We start from the raw sequence: 15,672 nt of genomic DNA, 5'->3' as shown, positions 1-15,672 counted from the left end.
GAAGTGGACACTGGGAAACCACATCCGGTCAAGGGTGTGGGAGGAGGCATTCAGAAGAGGGACCTCGGAGTGGGCAGACGTGGAGAATCATGATGGCAAGACCTAGATAATATAACAATATAATAAACATCTGTGACCCTTACCTGTGTCCTGTGGTTACCTGATCAAGGGACACGACACATAGCAGCATGGTCGAATTCTTTTACAAGGAAATGGAACTACATAGTGACTTGCGATAAATATCATTATATGTGGGAGCCTGCAGTCCCTATGTAAAAGCATACAAGCCAACATTTTAGAACAAGTAAGTTGGAGATTTTAGAAACAAGCAGCAGCTGTTTTAAAGCACACTTGAGCTTGTGGTGGCATCCGCCTTGCGGGAGCGAGCAGCGGCCAATTAGCAAGCGCGTCGCTGCTCGCTCTAGCAAGGTGGATGTTGCCACAAGCACGGGTGTTCTTCAAAATGACCAGACCGATGGCTAAATCCCCTCCTAGCACACAGTATGCGCGCTGCCTAGGCAAGACCTAAAAATGGCCCACTTTGTTCCTTTACCCAAACTATCATTAGCTAAAGAGTTGAGCGCCATCTTTATTCACCATGTGGGGCAGTTGCATGGACTAACGTCCAAAATCATATCAAATCGAGAAATTCGATTTAAACATCACATTTCTGGAAGAACTTGTGAAAAACACTTGTTATGGAGGTTGCCCTGTCCTCGGTCTATCATTACGGAACAAATGGACAGTCGGAAAGGGTCAACCAATCTCTCTGATACAAATCCTCCACGGTCTTCTCGCCACGGTTACCAGTGAATGGGATGTAGCGTTAAAATTAGCTGTTTTTAACAATAGTACATAGTCAGCGACACACAGTACCCTTTTTTATTTCTTAACCAGGTAGCATCCCAAGGCCCTACCAGTCTCAGTAGATGATTCTTTCGTCCCAGCAGTCACAGAGCACCATTTGTTAGACATTAAAATACATGTAAAAGCTTGCTTAAGTAAACATAAGGACAAAATGAAGTCACAGCAGACAAAAAAAAGAGATCCAGCACCACCCTACAAACCTCGAGACCACTCAGGTCAAACAGGATTACTTTAGAAGCCATCCCAGAGTCATTGGATGATCATCCAACTACCTTAGAAGTCATTTACACGTCATCAGACATCATCAAGCTCTTAAAGTCATCAGCAAGCTGCAGAAGCTCAGCCTGATGATTTGAGGATGACTTGAAAATGAGTATCTGATGACTTAAGTAGGTGTAATTATTTGTGATGATTAAAGGATGACTTGAAAAGGAGTACCCGATGGCTCTAGTAGGTGTCATTATTTGTGATGATTTAAGGAGGACTTGAAAATTTGTATCTGCTGACTTCAGAAGGTGTCATTATTCCTGATGATCATAGGATGACTTGTAAAGGACTCTCCGATAACTTTACAAGATGAGGGCCCGAACTATGACTCCCCTGACTTCTATTCCCGGTTGGCTCTCTGTTGTAGAACTTATGCTTCAGCACACATGCTCTGGGGGGGAGATTTTAACCTAGTGCTAGACCCCGGGTTGGATAGGTCTTCTGGCCCGCGCGAAAACCAGCTGCGGCGGCTGTGACCCTACAAGAAGAGTTGCTAACATTAGATCTAGTGGATGTGTGGAGAAGCAGGAATGCGGGCAGGGGTGGGTTTACACACTACTCTTCCTTTCATGACATACATACCAGGATCGACTACTGGTTGGCCTCTCATTCCATCACTAGCCAGATTGTAACATGCACTGTACTCACGCGAACACTGTCTGACCACTCGCCAATACTGTTGGTCCTGGCGACACCGAACCGCAGGATCCCCCCGTTCACCTGGCGCTTCCCGCCATATGCCCTGTTGGATGATACCTTTAGAGGGGAACTGGCGGAGAAAATAGACCTCTTCTTTGAGAAGAACCTGGGCTCTGTGGATAACTTCCACATGGTCTGGGAGGCATTCAATGTCTTAATTCGCGGGATAGCCATGACCAAACACTCCAGTGTACTGAAGGCCATACGTCAGCGACTCCGCACCTTGGAGTCTCAACTGGCGGACCTGGAGACGAAACTCTTGACTGACCCGGACCCCACGGCTGCTGACAGGCTGAGATCGCTAATCTCGGAATTCAACGAAGAGGCGGACAGGGAGGTCTGTTACAAGGGGGAAATACGCCTCAGCGAGGAATTACGGTGAGAGCGAGCGCCCGAGCTCGCTGCTAGCCAGAATATTGCGGGAAGATAAAAGAACCCCCAGATTGACAGAACTTGAAAGCCCGGGAGGGAACACGGTCACGACAGACGGGGACATTCTCTTTACCTTTCGTGACTACTACTCTGACTTGTACACGACCAAAACACACGATCTGGAGGCGGACATGGACAATTACCTAGAGCATATACAACTACCATTCTTAGCGTAGTCGGACAGGGAGTTTCTCATGTCACCTATAAAGGCGGACGAGCTCTGGGAGGCCCTAGCTACCATGCGTGCACACAGCGCTCCCGGGATAGACGGCCTGACAGTCGGCTTCTATAAAGCCTTCAAGGACAAACTCATCCCACACCTGTTGTCCCTGTTTGACGAGATATGCGAGGAAGGCAGCATGCCCTGCACATTGAGAGAGGCCCTCTTGGTTACCATACTGAAGCCGGGTAAACCCCCTGGTGTCTGCAGTTCATACAGACCGATGTCACTCTTAAATGTCGACGCTAAACTTTATGCCAAGGTCCTAGCCGCCCGACTGTCCCTTATCGCGCCGAAGGTGGTTGCCCCAGAACAGTCCGGTTTTGTACCGGGATGGAACTTGTCCAATAATATACGCATGGTGTTGGGTACTATGCAGCATGTGCGTCAGGATGCGAAAGCTGTCGCCATCTTCCTGGACATGGAGAAGGCGTTCGATTCTGTCGAATGGCCATTCATGCTAAAGGTATTGCGCCGTATGGGGTTGGGGGAGCAGTTTTTACAAATGATTGGCGCGCTGTACTGGAGACCTGTGGCTAGGGTGCGACTAGGAGATCGGGTCTCGGACCCCTTCCCCATCAGCAGAGGCACGAGGCAGGGCTGCCCCCTGTCCCCGTTGTTATACGCCCTCGTGGCTTAACCACTCGTGTGCGCACTGCGAGAGTATCACTGGCATAGGGGGGTCAGCTTTCCGTCCTACAAAATAGTCATCTCGACATATGCGGACGACACGCTACTTTATGTTCGAAATCCGGAGTCCAACCTGTCACCGGTTCTCCGGGAGGTAGTGCGCTTAGGCGCCCTCTCGGGCCTAAAGGTTAACTGGGAGAAATCGGTGGCGTTCCCACTGACGGATCGCTTTGACATGGAATATCCGTTACACTGGTCAGTAGACCCGGTTCGGTATCTTGGCATAATGATTCACACTGATCCAGAGGTACTCTTCAATGAAAACTATGGGGTGGCTTTGAGTAAGTGTGAAGACGACGTAGAACGATGGTGTAAGCTCCCGCTTTCCTTGATGGGCCGCGTAGCCATCATGAACATGGTGATTCTCCCGAGATTTTTATTCCTGTTCACCACCCTGCCCATAATTCTGTCAAGAGCCTTCTTTCGAAACCTAACGAAACTCATGACCCGTTTGGCTTGGGGGGGCAGGCAGCCACGTGTCCGATGGAGCATTCTTACACTCCCGTGTGAATTGGGTGGACTAGGTGGGCCTGATCTGGAGAGGTATTATAGAGTGGCCCAGGCCGCGCACCTACACACATGGATTCATGGTGACCAAAACATCCCACACGTACGGATGGAGCGGCTTTTTGCGGAACCTCTTCCACTTCCGGCCACGATCTGTACTCCGGTTGATCGTAGGGTGGGTGTTTTGGACTCGATAACGGCTACTACACATGCCTGGAATGCCTTACTGCAGGCTAGAGAAGAAGTGCTGCTATACTCCCCTGCGATGGCGGTGGAGTGGCTGCAGTGGCTGGCACCTGTTGGGGACAGGAACGTACTCCGGGCGCTGCAGGAGCTGGGGCTTGAGACTGCGGGGGATCCGTTTGAGGATGGTAAGGTCAAAACGTGGGACCAGGTTACCCAGGGTGTTGAGGGCCCGACTGTTACAGCGGTTCCAGTTCCACAGACTTAGGAGTGCCCTGAGAGACGTCCTGGGCCCAGATCTAGCTGAGCCACCGGATATTCCAGAACTCTCGTACGTCATAGCTACGGAGTCCCCACGGCATTTGACGACACATCTGTACAAGAGCAGTGTCTCCTACAGGGCGCAGGAGCCTTCCAAGGCCCGACTGGCTTGGCAAACTGACCTCGAGATAGAAATAGATGATTCGATGTGGGCATATTGTTGTACCAACACTAGGAAAGTGTCTCTGAATGGACGCCACAGATTGGTACACATTCCTGCAGAGAGTTTATTATACTCCTGAACGCTTGCATCGCTATGGCCTCAGACAATGCCCTGAATGTGAGCGCTGCCACGCTCCAGTGGCGGACTTCCTACACATGGTGTGGGGCTGCCGCAAGATATAGGAGTTCTGGGTGGCGGTTATTTCGGAATTAAGCGAGATACTCGACCATGAACTGCCGGTAGATCCAGCTTTGGCACTGCTGGGCTATTCAAAACCGCTGCCGGTGGCATGTAGAAGGTTGGCGGATATGGGACTACTGTTGGCGAGACCTACGGTGGCGCAGTGCTGGATGAGGGGACCGACCCTGACCTAAAAACGATGGGCCAGGGACATGGTATACTGCTGCACACAGGCGGAACACTACAGCGAGCTCCTCCCTCCCACCAGCAGACCTAAGAACTTCTGGGGCTTATATAACATCTTCAGGAAAGCTAGGGAGGACACAGTGGACACGCAGCGGGCGGAGAGGGAGGATACACAATAGATGACACACACACGCTACATTAATAAGACCTTAGTCGAGGACGGGGATTCGTGGATTAGGGAGACATGGCGACGGCTGGGTGGAGTATTGAAGCCTAGCTGTCCTGGGGAGAGAGGCAGACGTTGATACAAAGGGGTGGTTACACAGGGAAAGGTCGACACACACCCGGCCCACTCAGTGGGAGTCACGCTAGGGGCGAGCGAGGTAGACACCAACACAAAGACTAAAACATAACATATCCAATAGCAGTCGGATCAGCGACCGGGTAGGATAATGTGAGGGAGGGGGAAGGGGGGGTTGGGAGTTCTATGGGAGTTCTCTACTTGTTTGAATGTGGGGGAGAGGGCAGTTCACTGTAGGAGATGGGGGGGGGGGATAAAATACAAAATACACCTACATTTCTAGTTTAACAGCATACGACCTACATATAATACCTTCTATGAGTGTGGAGGTACTGCCAGGTACATCAGCATAGCACCGACAGAAGCTCACGAGTGGACTGCCCACTGTAAGGTGATGTTGCGCCGCCGTACCCCCGGGTTGACGGCATCGGGCTGTGTACTTCGCATGCACTGTTTATGGTCTATATGCATTATTACATCATTATTGCATCGCCGGCCCGGAGGGTTGTAGGCGTAAAGCTGTGTATGACTTGGTCCACTTTAATAAAGGTGTTTAAAAAAAACAACAACAACAAAAAAAAAAAAACTTTACAAGATGAGACTTTGGGGGTGATTTGAAAATAAGTATCTAAATACTTCAAAAAGGTACTATTATGTTTTCAATAAGATGTTTTTGCGTCTGGGTATTTTAACAGGAATTGTTTGTCTATTTAAAGAGCATGTCCACCACTTTGGTTTCAGTTTTCCAAGAAAAATGCAAACTGTTGGATGATTGCACAATGAATTGCAGATAAACGTCTGCAACTGGGAGCCCCAAACCCAAACACACCCTGAACCCCCAAATTAACCCTGGCACCCCAAACCCAAACACACCCGAAACCCTAAAATTAACCCTGGCACCCCAAAACCCAAACACACCCTGAACCCCCAAATTAACCCTTGCACACCAAACCCAAACACACCCTAAACCCTAATATTAACCCTTGTACCCTAAAACCCAAACACACCCTAAACCCTAAAATTAACCCTCGCACCGCAAAACCCAAACACGACCTGAACCCCCAAATTAACCCTTGCACCCCAAAACCCAAACACACCCTGAACCCCCAAATTAACTGTTGGAAGGCGGTGACCCCAGGGGTCAAGATTGCTCTCTTAACCACCCGAGACCCTCCTCTCCCACAATTCCTGCCGAGTCTTATCGAGGGGGAGTCCTCGCCGGGGAGGACTGATCATACACACTGTCGACACACCACACTTACAAACGGACACCACACCGTGAATCTTTATCAAGTATGAACTTTATCAAAGTAAAAGTAAGAAGCAATACACAGCGATCGAGGGATCCCGAAAGTCTCGGGACAAGGGAACGGGGAAGCGGGACAGTCTTAGAGGGCCAGTAGGCACGCCACGCACCCTGCGCACAGTACTCAATCCTCGAACTGGGGGGGTACGGGGGCTGGAGATGGTACTTGCTGTCCGACTCACTTCTGTTCAAGATTGTCGTGAGGGTAGCGTCGATGGTCCAGCCGGACCAGAGGGTTCTTTAAGCCGCGACGAGGTCAGCAGGGCTAGATCAGGAGTACTCCGTAGTACTCGTAGGCAGGTGGAACCGCGACAGCGTCCGCAGGGCTCAGGATGGTAGCAAGAGTCTCTCGTTCTCAAGAGTGGGCCGCGACGAGGTCAGCAGGGCTCCGGTGGTTCAGGTCTTACTCTTCGAGAGGGAGCCGCGACAGCGTCAGCAGGGCTCGGTGGTTCAGTTCCCTAGCTTCGAGGATGAGCCGCAACGACGTCAGCAGGGCTCGGTGGGTCAGAGTCTGTTCTCCTCAAGGTCAGCTGCGATCAGATCAGCAGGGCTTACTTGTCCAAGATACAACTGCTGGCTAGATGGGAGTCCGGACTCTCAGAGGCAGGAGGCCGGAGGTCCGAGGGCCAGGCGGCCGATTGTCTGGGCGGCTGGGTCTTGATGCTTTTTGGACCAGGCGTCCAGGGGATCCCAGACGCTCATCAAGTTCTGGAGCCAGCTCACTAGGAGGCCAAGGGTGCGATCTAAACCAGCCCCCAGGGATGGTTCAGAGGTGTGAGGTAAACCAGTTCCTCGGGAGGGGGCCGGAGGTGTGATGGAAGTATTGGTTTCGGGTACTTGGTGAGGCGTTCACCCCCTGGGCGAGTCTGGGCGCGCCGGACGCGCATGCCTAGCTGCAGCCAGGAGCGGCCAGAGGCTGCCGAAAGGGAAGAAGGCGGCCGGCTGGCCGGGGTGGCCAAACATGGAGTCTGATGGTCACGTGCACGGGTGCAGGCACGCGGTCTGGAGGTCGTCTCAGGTCCGGGGTAGGAGTCTTGTGTATAGTTCTGGGTGGACGGGAATCAGTGAGAGCCTCGCCACGAGGCCGGGTCCAACATGCGTCCCCTCCAGCTGAAAGACGAGGAGAACTACCCATCCTCTTGGGGGTTCTCTTCGCTGAGGCGGAAGAAGCGGGACAGGCCGTCGGCGTTGGAGTGGTCGGCACCAGGCCTGTGTTCCACAGTAAAATCCATCCCTTGGAGAGAGATGGACCAGCGTAGCAGTTTAAGGTTCTCTCCTCTCATCTGCATGAGCCACCGGAGAGGACGGTGATCGGTCTGGACCCGGAAGTGGGTACCGAACAGGTAGGGCCGCAGCTTCTTCAAGGCCCAGACTACTGCGAAGGCCTCTCGCTCGATGGTGCTCCATCTCTGCTCCCGGGGTAGTAGCCTCTGGCTGATAAAGACTACTGGGTGATCAATCCCCTGGTCGTCCACCTGGGAGAGCACGGCTCTGATGCCATGTTCGGAGGCGTCGGTCTGGACCACGAACTCTCTGGAGTAATCAGGGGCCTGTAGTACTGGAGCGGTGCACATGGCCTTTTTCAGTTCCTCGAACGCCTTCTGACAGGCGGGGGTCCAACTAACCTTCTTGGGGTTTGCCTTGGCTGTTAACTCTGTGAGGGGGCCTACAATACTCCCGTAGCCCTTGATGAATCTACGGTACTACCCTGTGAGTCCTAGGAAGGCCCGCACCTAGGTCTGGGTCGTGGGGGTCTCCCAGGCATTGATAGCGTCTATCTTGGGTTGGACGGGGGGTACGAGGCCGCTTCCGACCTGGTGCCCGAGGTATACCACGGAGCTTTGTCCTATCTGGCACTTGCTAGCTTTAATGGTGAGCCCGGCGCGGCGCAGGGCATCCAACACCTCCCAGAGGTGGTGCAGGTGCTCGGGCCAGAGGGCACTGAACACGGCAATGTCGTCGAGATACGCCGCGCTGAAACTTTCCAACCCGGCCAGGACCTGGTTGACCAGTCGCTGGAAGGTGGCGGGGGCGTTTTTCATGCCGAAGGGCATTACTCTGAAGTGGAAGTGGCCATCCGGAGTGGAGAAAGCAGACCTTTCTCGGGCCCTCTCCGTGAGGCCGATCTGCCAGTAGCCACTGGTGAGATCGAAGGTACTGAGGTACTGAGCCGACCCTAGGCGGTCAATGAGTTTGTCGGCTCGGGGGATGGAGTGTGCATCGGTTCGGGTGACTGCTTTGAGTCCGCGGTAGTCTATGCAGAACCTCAGCTCAGGAACGGTGCCGGGGGCGGACGTCTTCGGAACCAGGACCACGGGGCTAGCCCATGGGCTGTCGGAGGCTTCTACTACTCCCAGGGCCAACATTTTGTCAACTTCGGCCTTGATGCAGGCTCGAACTCGGTCAGGGACTCGGTAGGCTCTGTGCCGTACCGGAGGGCTGTCCCCGGTGTCCACGTCGTAGGAGAACACATCAGGGGGTGTGCTCGGGGGGGCTGTCTCCCAGCCTTCCTTGACCAGGCTGAGGGGACCCCGGACGGGGTGCCCATAGAGCAGCTCGAAAGGGCTGAACCCCAAGGATTTCTGGGGAACTTCTCGGTATGCGAACAGGAGGCAGGGCAGGAGGACGTCCCACTTGCGTCGCAAGGGCTCCTCGAGACCCATGATCATTCCTTTCAGGGTGCGGTTGAACCGCTCAACCAGGCCGTTACCCTGGGGATGGTATGGGGGGGTGAACCTGTACGACACCCCACACTGTTGCCAAAGGGACTTCATGTACCGGGAAATAAAGTTTGTGCCTCGGTCGCTCACCACTTCCCGGGGCTGCTCTCGTCGAGGGAGGAGAAAGGGGGGCCTGGTTTCTGGGGGGGCTACGCTGGGGCCCTGACTGGGATCCTTGCTGTTTACCTTGACCTTCCCCACCCCGCTGGCGGGAAGATCCTTGGTCGTTCCGTGGGGGGTCTCCCCTGGGCCCCTTCTGGACTCGGGTGGCCACCCAGCGATCGGCTTCAACAGCCAGTTTCGTGGATTGGCGAGCTTGCTGTCCAGGAGATGCTGTCTCAGTTCCACAAAGCAATTCGCGGACAGGTGCTCGTAAGCGACTAGGTCGACTAGGCCTTCGAAGGTGGTCACATTGCTGCCCTTGATCCACCCATCTAAGGCCCGGGTGTAGTAGTTTACATAGTCCACCCATGTGGTGCCAGGAATCTTCTTGCACTCCCTAAACCGCTGGCGATACATTTCTGGCGTTAGGCCGTAGCGGAATAGGAGAGCGTCTTTCATGTGGGGGTAGGTGTTCATGGTAGGTCCAGCAGGGTGTCTCTTCCCTCGCTGAGGAAGCGGCTGCACAGGCCGGCCCCCCAGTCCTTCTCGGGGACCCGGTAGGCAGACATGGCGACCTCATAGGCCTTGAACCACTGCTGGATGTCGTCTCCTTTGTAAAACTCCTTCACGACGTCTTTGGGGATGTGCACCTTCGTTTCTCGGGGGACCACCTGCTCTCAGAGTCCCGGTGGTCCGGGTGCCTCTGCTCTGGCTTTCAACTCTAGTTCTTTGAGGCTGCGCTTGTGCTCGTGCTGGAGTTTCCGGCCTTCGTGCTCCCTCTGGAGCTTCTTCTCTTCCAGCTCTCCCTGGAGCCGCAATTGTTCGACTGCCAACATTTTCTCTGCCAGTTTGAGTTCGCCCTCCAATTTGAGGCGCGCCAGTTCTAGTTCATGGCTTCGGTCACTTTCTCGGTCGGCCATCTCTTCTGACGACCGATCCCTCCCGGTTGCTGGGCTCCGGGTTGGTTGCTGGTTTCTTTCACCGGTCGTGTACTGGGTTTGGTCTGTGGTCTCCCTCCCTCGCTGTCTTCGGTCGGGGGAAGGGATGCTCCGGACTCTATCCAAGCGATTAGCGCTTTCTGGAAATCCTCCTTAGTACTTAGTCCGGTACTCGCGATACTTAGTTCTTTGCAGAACTGCTTTAGCTCTCTATGGGTGTAGTCTTCCAGTAGGTCTTTATCGAATGTCGTCTTCTCACCGGATTCTGTGGACGACATTATTGCTCTTCCTTTCTCGTGCGTGTGGGTTCAGGTAGTGTGTCAGTGGTACGATCTCCAGGCGTTGGTTCGTATCGCGCCGCTGCCACCAATGTTGGAAGGCGGTGACCCCAGGGGTCAAGATTGCTCTCTTAACCACCCGAGACCCTCATCTCCCACAATTCCTGCCGAGTCTTATCGAGGGGGAGTCCTCGCCAGGGAGGACTGATCGTACACACTGTCGACACACCACACTTACGAACGGACACCACACCGTGAATCTTTATCAAGTATGAACTTTATCAAAGTAAAAGTAAGAAGCAATACACAGCGATCGAGGGATCGCGAAAGTCTTGTGACACGGAACAGGGAAGCGGGACAGTCTTAGAGGGCCAGTAGGCACGACACGCACCCTGCGCACAGTTCTCAATCCTCGAACTGGGGGGTACGGGGGCTGGCGATGGTACTTGATGTCCGACTCACTTCTGTTCAAGATTGTCGTGAGGGTAGCGTCGATGGTCCAGCCGGACCAGAGGGTTCTTTAAGCCGCGACGAGGTCAGTAGGGCTTGATCAGGAGTACTCCGTAGTACTCGTAGGCAGGTGGAGCCGCGACAGCGTCCGCAAGGCTCAGGATGGTAGCAAGAGTCTCTCGTTCTCAAGAGTGGGCCGCGACGAGGTCAGCAGGGCTCTGGTGGATCAGGTCTTACTCTTCGAGAGGGAGCCGCGACAGCATCAGCAGGGCTCGGTGGTTCAGTTCCGTAGCTTCGAGGATGAGCCGCGACGACGTCAGCTGGGCTCGGTGGGTCAGAGTCTGTTCTCCTCAAGGTCAGCCGCGATCAGATCAGCAGGGCTTACTTGTCCAAGATACAACTGCTGGCTAGATGGGAGGCAGGCTGTCTTATAGTCCAGGAGCCCTTGATGTCCGGACTCTCATAGGCAGGAGGCCGGAGGTCCGAGGGCCAGGCGGCGGATTGTCTGGGCGGCTGGGTCTTTGATGCTTTTGGACCAGGCGTCCAGGGGATCCCAGACGCTCATCAAGGTCTGGAGCCAGCTCGCTAGGACGCCAAGGGTGCGATCGAAACCAGCCCCCAGGGATGGTTCAGAGGTGTGAGGGAAACCAGTTCCTTGGGAGGGGGCCGGAGGTGTGATGGAAGTCTTGGTTTTGGGTACTTGGTGAGGCGTTCACCCCCTGGGCGGGTCTGGGCGCGCCGGACGCGCACGCCTAGCTGCAGCCAGGAGCGGCCAGAGGCAGCCGAAAGGGAAGAAGGCAGCCGGCTGGCCGGGGTGGCCAAACATGGAGTCTGATGGTCACGTGCACGGGTGCAGGCACGCGGTCTGGAGGTCGTCTCAGGTCCGGGGTAGGAGTCTTGTGTATAGTTCTGGGTGGACGGGAATCAGTGAGAGCCACGCCACGAGGCCGGGTCCAACATTAACCCTTGCACACCAAACACAAACACACCCTAAACCCTAATATTAACCCTTGTACCCTAAAACCCAAACACACCCTAAACCCTAAAATTAACCCTCGCACCCCAAACCCAAACATGCTCTAAACCCTTAAATTACACCTGGCCCCCCAAAACACAAACCCACCTTCAACCCTAAAATGACCATGTACGCCCTAAAATCCAAAAGCCCTACAAACCCCCAAACTTTTTATGAATGCGGAATGCCGGGAGGGGCTGCTGTGATATGATACTTTCTGTACCCCCAGGCTGCACTTCCTTCATAGAGTATTTCCATAAACACATAGTTTAGTGGAATCCGATTGTTAGACTCTTTAAATAACTGCGGACAGACCTGCTCATGGCCCGATGTTATAAAAGAAAGGAATATGTAGAAGACGAGGCGTATCATCGGAATGATGCTTTATTCATCAGATGGTAAGTATCAAGGGGGGAGACCCCACCAGGAGCAGCTCACTTGCTGCTAAGCCCGTTCACAACTGATTCTCAAACTCACACATTCAAACACTCCATTCTAACCACTCACCAGCATTCCACTCAGGCTGAGCAGCAAGACCTTTAGTCTACTACATCACCTTCCCCCTTTTAAACAGAAACAAAAGAATTCTGCAATTACAATAACAATATGAATCAACAAAGGGAATGTTAACATTGCATCTGAAGGAAAAAAAAAAGTAATAATTCATAAAAGAAAATACATAGCAAGTCTCATCCTCATTAACAGAGCAAATGAAGGAAAGAAAAGCAAAAGTTAGAAAAAGAGGAGGACAGAAGAAGCGATTCGTAATAATATAAGGAAAGACTGTCATATATAAATTAAGACAGGTGAAAATTGCACCCTGTTGAACTTTAAAATAAGTCCAACGTTTCAGAAACAGATTGTAGATTCTACACACCATGAATAAAAATCCAGTAACGTAAATTAGCAAGAAGTAGAAATCTAACAAGTGTTATCTGCACATCCAGTGCATATCACAAAGCCAGAAGGCTTATAACTGTCCACGCAAATGTGAACATCGTCATACCATGAATAAAACAACCCCTTTAACTAAACAAGTTTAAAAAAACACTATGAACTATACACAGCAATAGATGAGAAATCCACTTGCCGGTGGAAGACCCATAGCCAAAGCCTATTTCAGTCATAACCTGAAAAAGAAAGAGAATTGAGTGTATAGAGTTCCAAAATATGAAGGTTGCGGTGCCCAGTGCACATACATAATTAAAGTATAGTTACCCTGTCCGGGGTACGTTAACACTAAAGATGGGTACTCAGCCCATTGCGCATTTCCACAAACAAATATGGGTACACTGCCCAACATTAAAGATGGGTACTCAGCCCATTGCGCATTTCCATAAACAAATATGGGTACACAGCCCGATGTGCATTAAAACAACTAGCATCCACTACCTATTGAACATAACCAACTAAAATATGTAAACTGAGCACATTGTCCTAAAACTAAACATATGCACCCCTAACTAACGAATAGGTAGACTGCCTTTTGTACCTTAAAACTAAAGATGGGAACACCGCCCATTGCACATAAAAGGTAGAGATTTTGTTACTAATGCTAGGCACAAAAGACAAGCACTGGCGTTGCCAATAGGTTTCGCATTTGGAAAGTTGGAGCTATTGGTTTTGTAAATGACATTTTATATTTATATATTGTTATTGACAATGCCAATAACAATATATAAATATAAAATGTCATTTACAAAACCAATAGCTCCAACTTTCCAAATGCGAAACCTATTGGCAACGCCAGTGTTCGCATTTGGAAAGTTGGAGCTATTGGTTTTGTAAATGACATTTTATATTTATATATTGTTATTGACAATGCCAATAACAATATATAAATATAAAATGTCATTTACAAAACCAATAGCTCCAACTTTCCAAATGCGAAACCTATTGGCAACGCCAGTGCTTGTTTTATTTTTTTCTCCGCTCTCCCACACATAAACACACACTGCCCTCCACTTTAATGGCCCAGCAGCCGCCACTGGTTCCATGGGCTGCGTTGTTCTCTACCCTAACTCGCCAAGGAGGAAAAAAAATTTGGAAAGAGTTATTTCTGACTTTAAAACAATCTGACTTCCCCTTCCTGAGCTCTGTTGTTGACGACCACCAAAGCAAAACTGTATCGGCCTGCCTTCACACTGTGTTTGAAAGTTTTCGCAAACAGGAAACGTGCATTACTCTTGGCTGACAAGCTGGAAAAAAAAAGTATAAGCGCTCCAAAGGGAACAATGGCCGAGCTCATTGTGACTTTTAAATTGACAGGAAGACGTTTGAGCCGCACTCTTTCACTGGCGGTCAGGCCTCCCCTCTCACGAGGAGTGCTGCTCTGTGGGTCGCCAAACCCTGTTCTTAGTGAACTGTGATGGCTGCATATATTCGAGTGTCTGTGAAACGTTGTACCATACGGTGTATTACTGTAAATAAAAATGATCAGTCTGGCCACAACACCTACACGTGTCGCTATTGTAGCAAAATCCCCCGTGCCATTTTCACTGTTATTTCTGTAGGCATTGTAGGGAATTGAAGACGGGATTTGCTTGGGAAATATTTTTTTTCCTAGGACAAAAAAAAGCGGAGGCTCGTGCTACAAGACTGCAATAAGATAGAATGTTTGTAAATACATATATGCACTTCATACTGACACCAATGCTCAAATGGCTCTGAAAGTCTCATCGTGGGATTTTCTGGATCACATCGTGTCGTGGACTTTTGTGTAGGACGAAAACAAGCGTTGCCAATAAATATAGGTAAGTATCAGATAACCATGCCTGTGTTCCCCGGCGAGGCCTGTATCAAACTTTGAATAAACAAATGTCAGCATAGACATTGGTGTTGCCCGAACACTTCCCGTTTCATAAATGTTACCCATGAATGATAGAGTGCACAGAGTGAAACAGTGCAACCCGGACAAGATTTGTATGACAGCGAAGGCAGCGAAGTAAATAATGGGCTCGCTGTAGCCGGATGCGAGCGAGGGGAGGAGAATGGAGGGGGAGGCAAGACAGAGGCAAGGAGTGTGGCAAATGGCCGGAGGGAAGCCGGATGGGGGCGGGAGAGCCTGGTGGGGGGGCGGGAATGCGAGCGAGGGGAGCAGGCGGATTACGGAGATGCGAGTGCTTGTGTGGTCACGTGACCCGCTTTTGTGGTCACGTGACTCACATGCACTGTGAGAAAACCGCAGTGGTTTCACGAGTCAATTGAGCCCTTGAATTTTCGCCTATTACATTTGCAAGCGAATGATAATAGGCGAAACCTAAAAAACAACTAGGGTAGAATCAGTGTATAGGGTGTGCACTACCCACACTGAAGATTAAACCAGAGTGTGTGAAGACCGGCTCCAACACATGAATACCCTAAAGAAACCAAACAATGCCTAGAACTCCCTTAAAAATTTCCAAATAGGGAATCTCAACAAATAAAGAAAGGTTTTGCTTAGTGAACGCACCCTAAACAAGATCACCAGAGTATGAAATAGCATACTAAAATAGCGTGCCTAACATATGACTCAAAGTACTAAATAAGATAAAACATCAGACTGGTACTGTAACTTAAAATACTACTACAGGAATAGGTCTTGCAAAGGAAAACAAGCTTTTTCGTCATGGTGACTGCCGAATTCACTCCATCACAATACTAAAATACATTTTTAAAAAGCACAGCTGCCCCGAACACAATGCCAAAATCACCTACTGTAAACCATCAGTCTGCCGGCTGGCTGGGACTCGAACCGCAGATCCTCGATGGAGAGCAGCTCTCTCACCTTTTCATATACTGGAAGCCGGTGGATTACTCTAGCAAAAGCCTACGCACATCCCGGAGCGCCGGGAGTGACGTCATTGTT

At 51.2% G+C, this 15,672-nt stretch overlaps 1 protein-coding gene across 2 annotated transcripts in view; it reads right to left on the bottom strand.

The window, feature by feature from the left end:
• FERRY3 (FERRY endosomal RAB5 effector complex subunit 3) overlaps window positions 1–15,648 on the bottom strand; it is a 327,577-nt gene extending 311,929 nt beyond the window's left edge. For both annotated transcript variants that reach the window (XM_086921357.1, XM_086921366.1), the window contains exon 1: window positions 15,522–15,648. The gene's annotated coding sequence lies outside the window, so the exon portion shown is untranslated. The remainder of the gene's footprint in view (window positions 1–15,521) is intronic.
• Window positions 15,649–15,672: the final 24 nt, after the last annotated feature.

Source organism: Lissotriton vulgaris, chromosome 1_1, assembly GCF_964263255.1.
Source record: "Lissotriton vulgaris chromosome 1_1, aLisVul1.2, whole genome shotgun sequence".
Lineage (NCBI taxonomy): Eukaryota > Metazoa > Chordata > Amphibia > Caudata > Salamandridae > Lissotriton > Lissotriton vulgaris.
The sequence above is the reverse complement of the archived record's forward strand: the minus strand, read 5'-3'. Positions and strand labels throughout refer to the sequence as shown.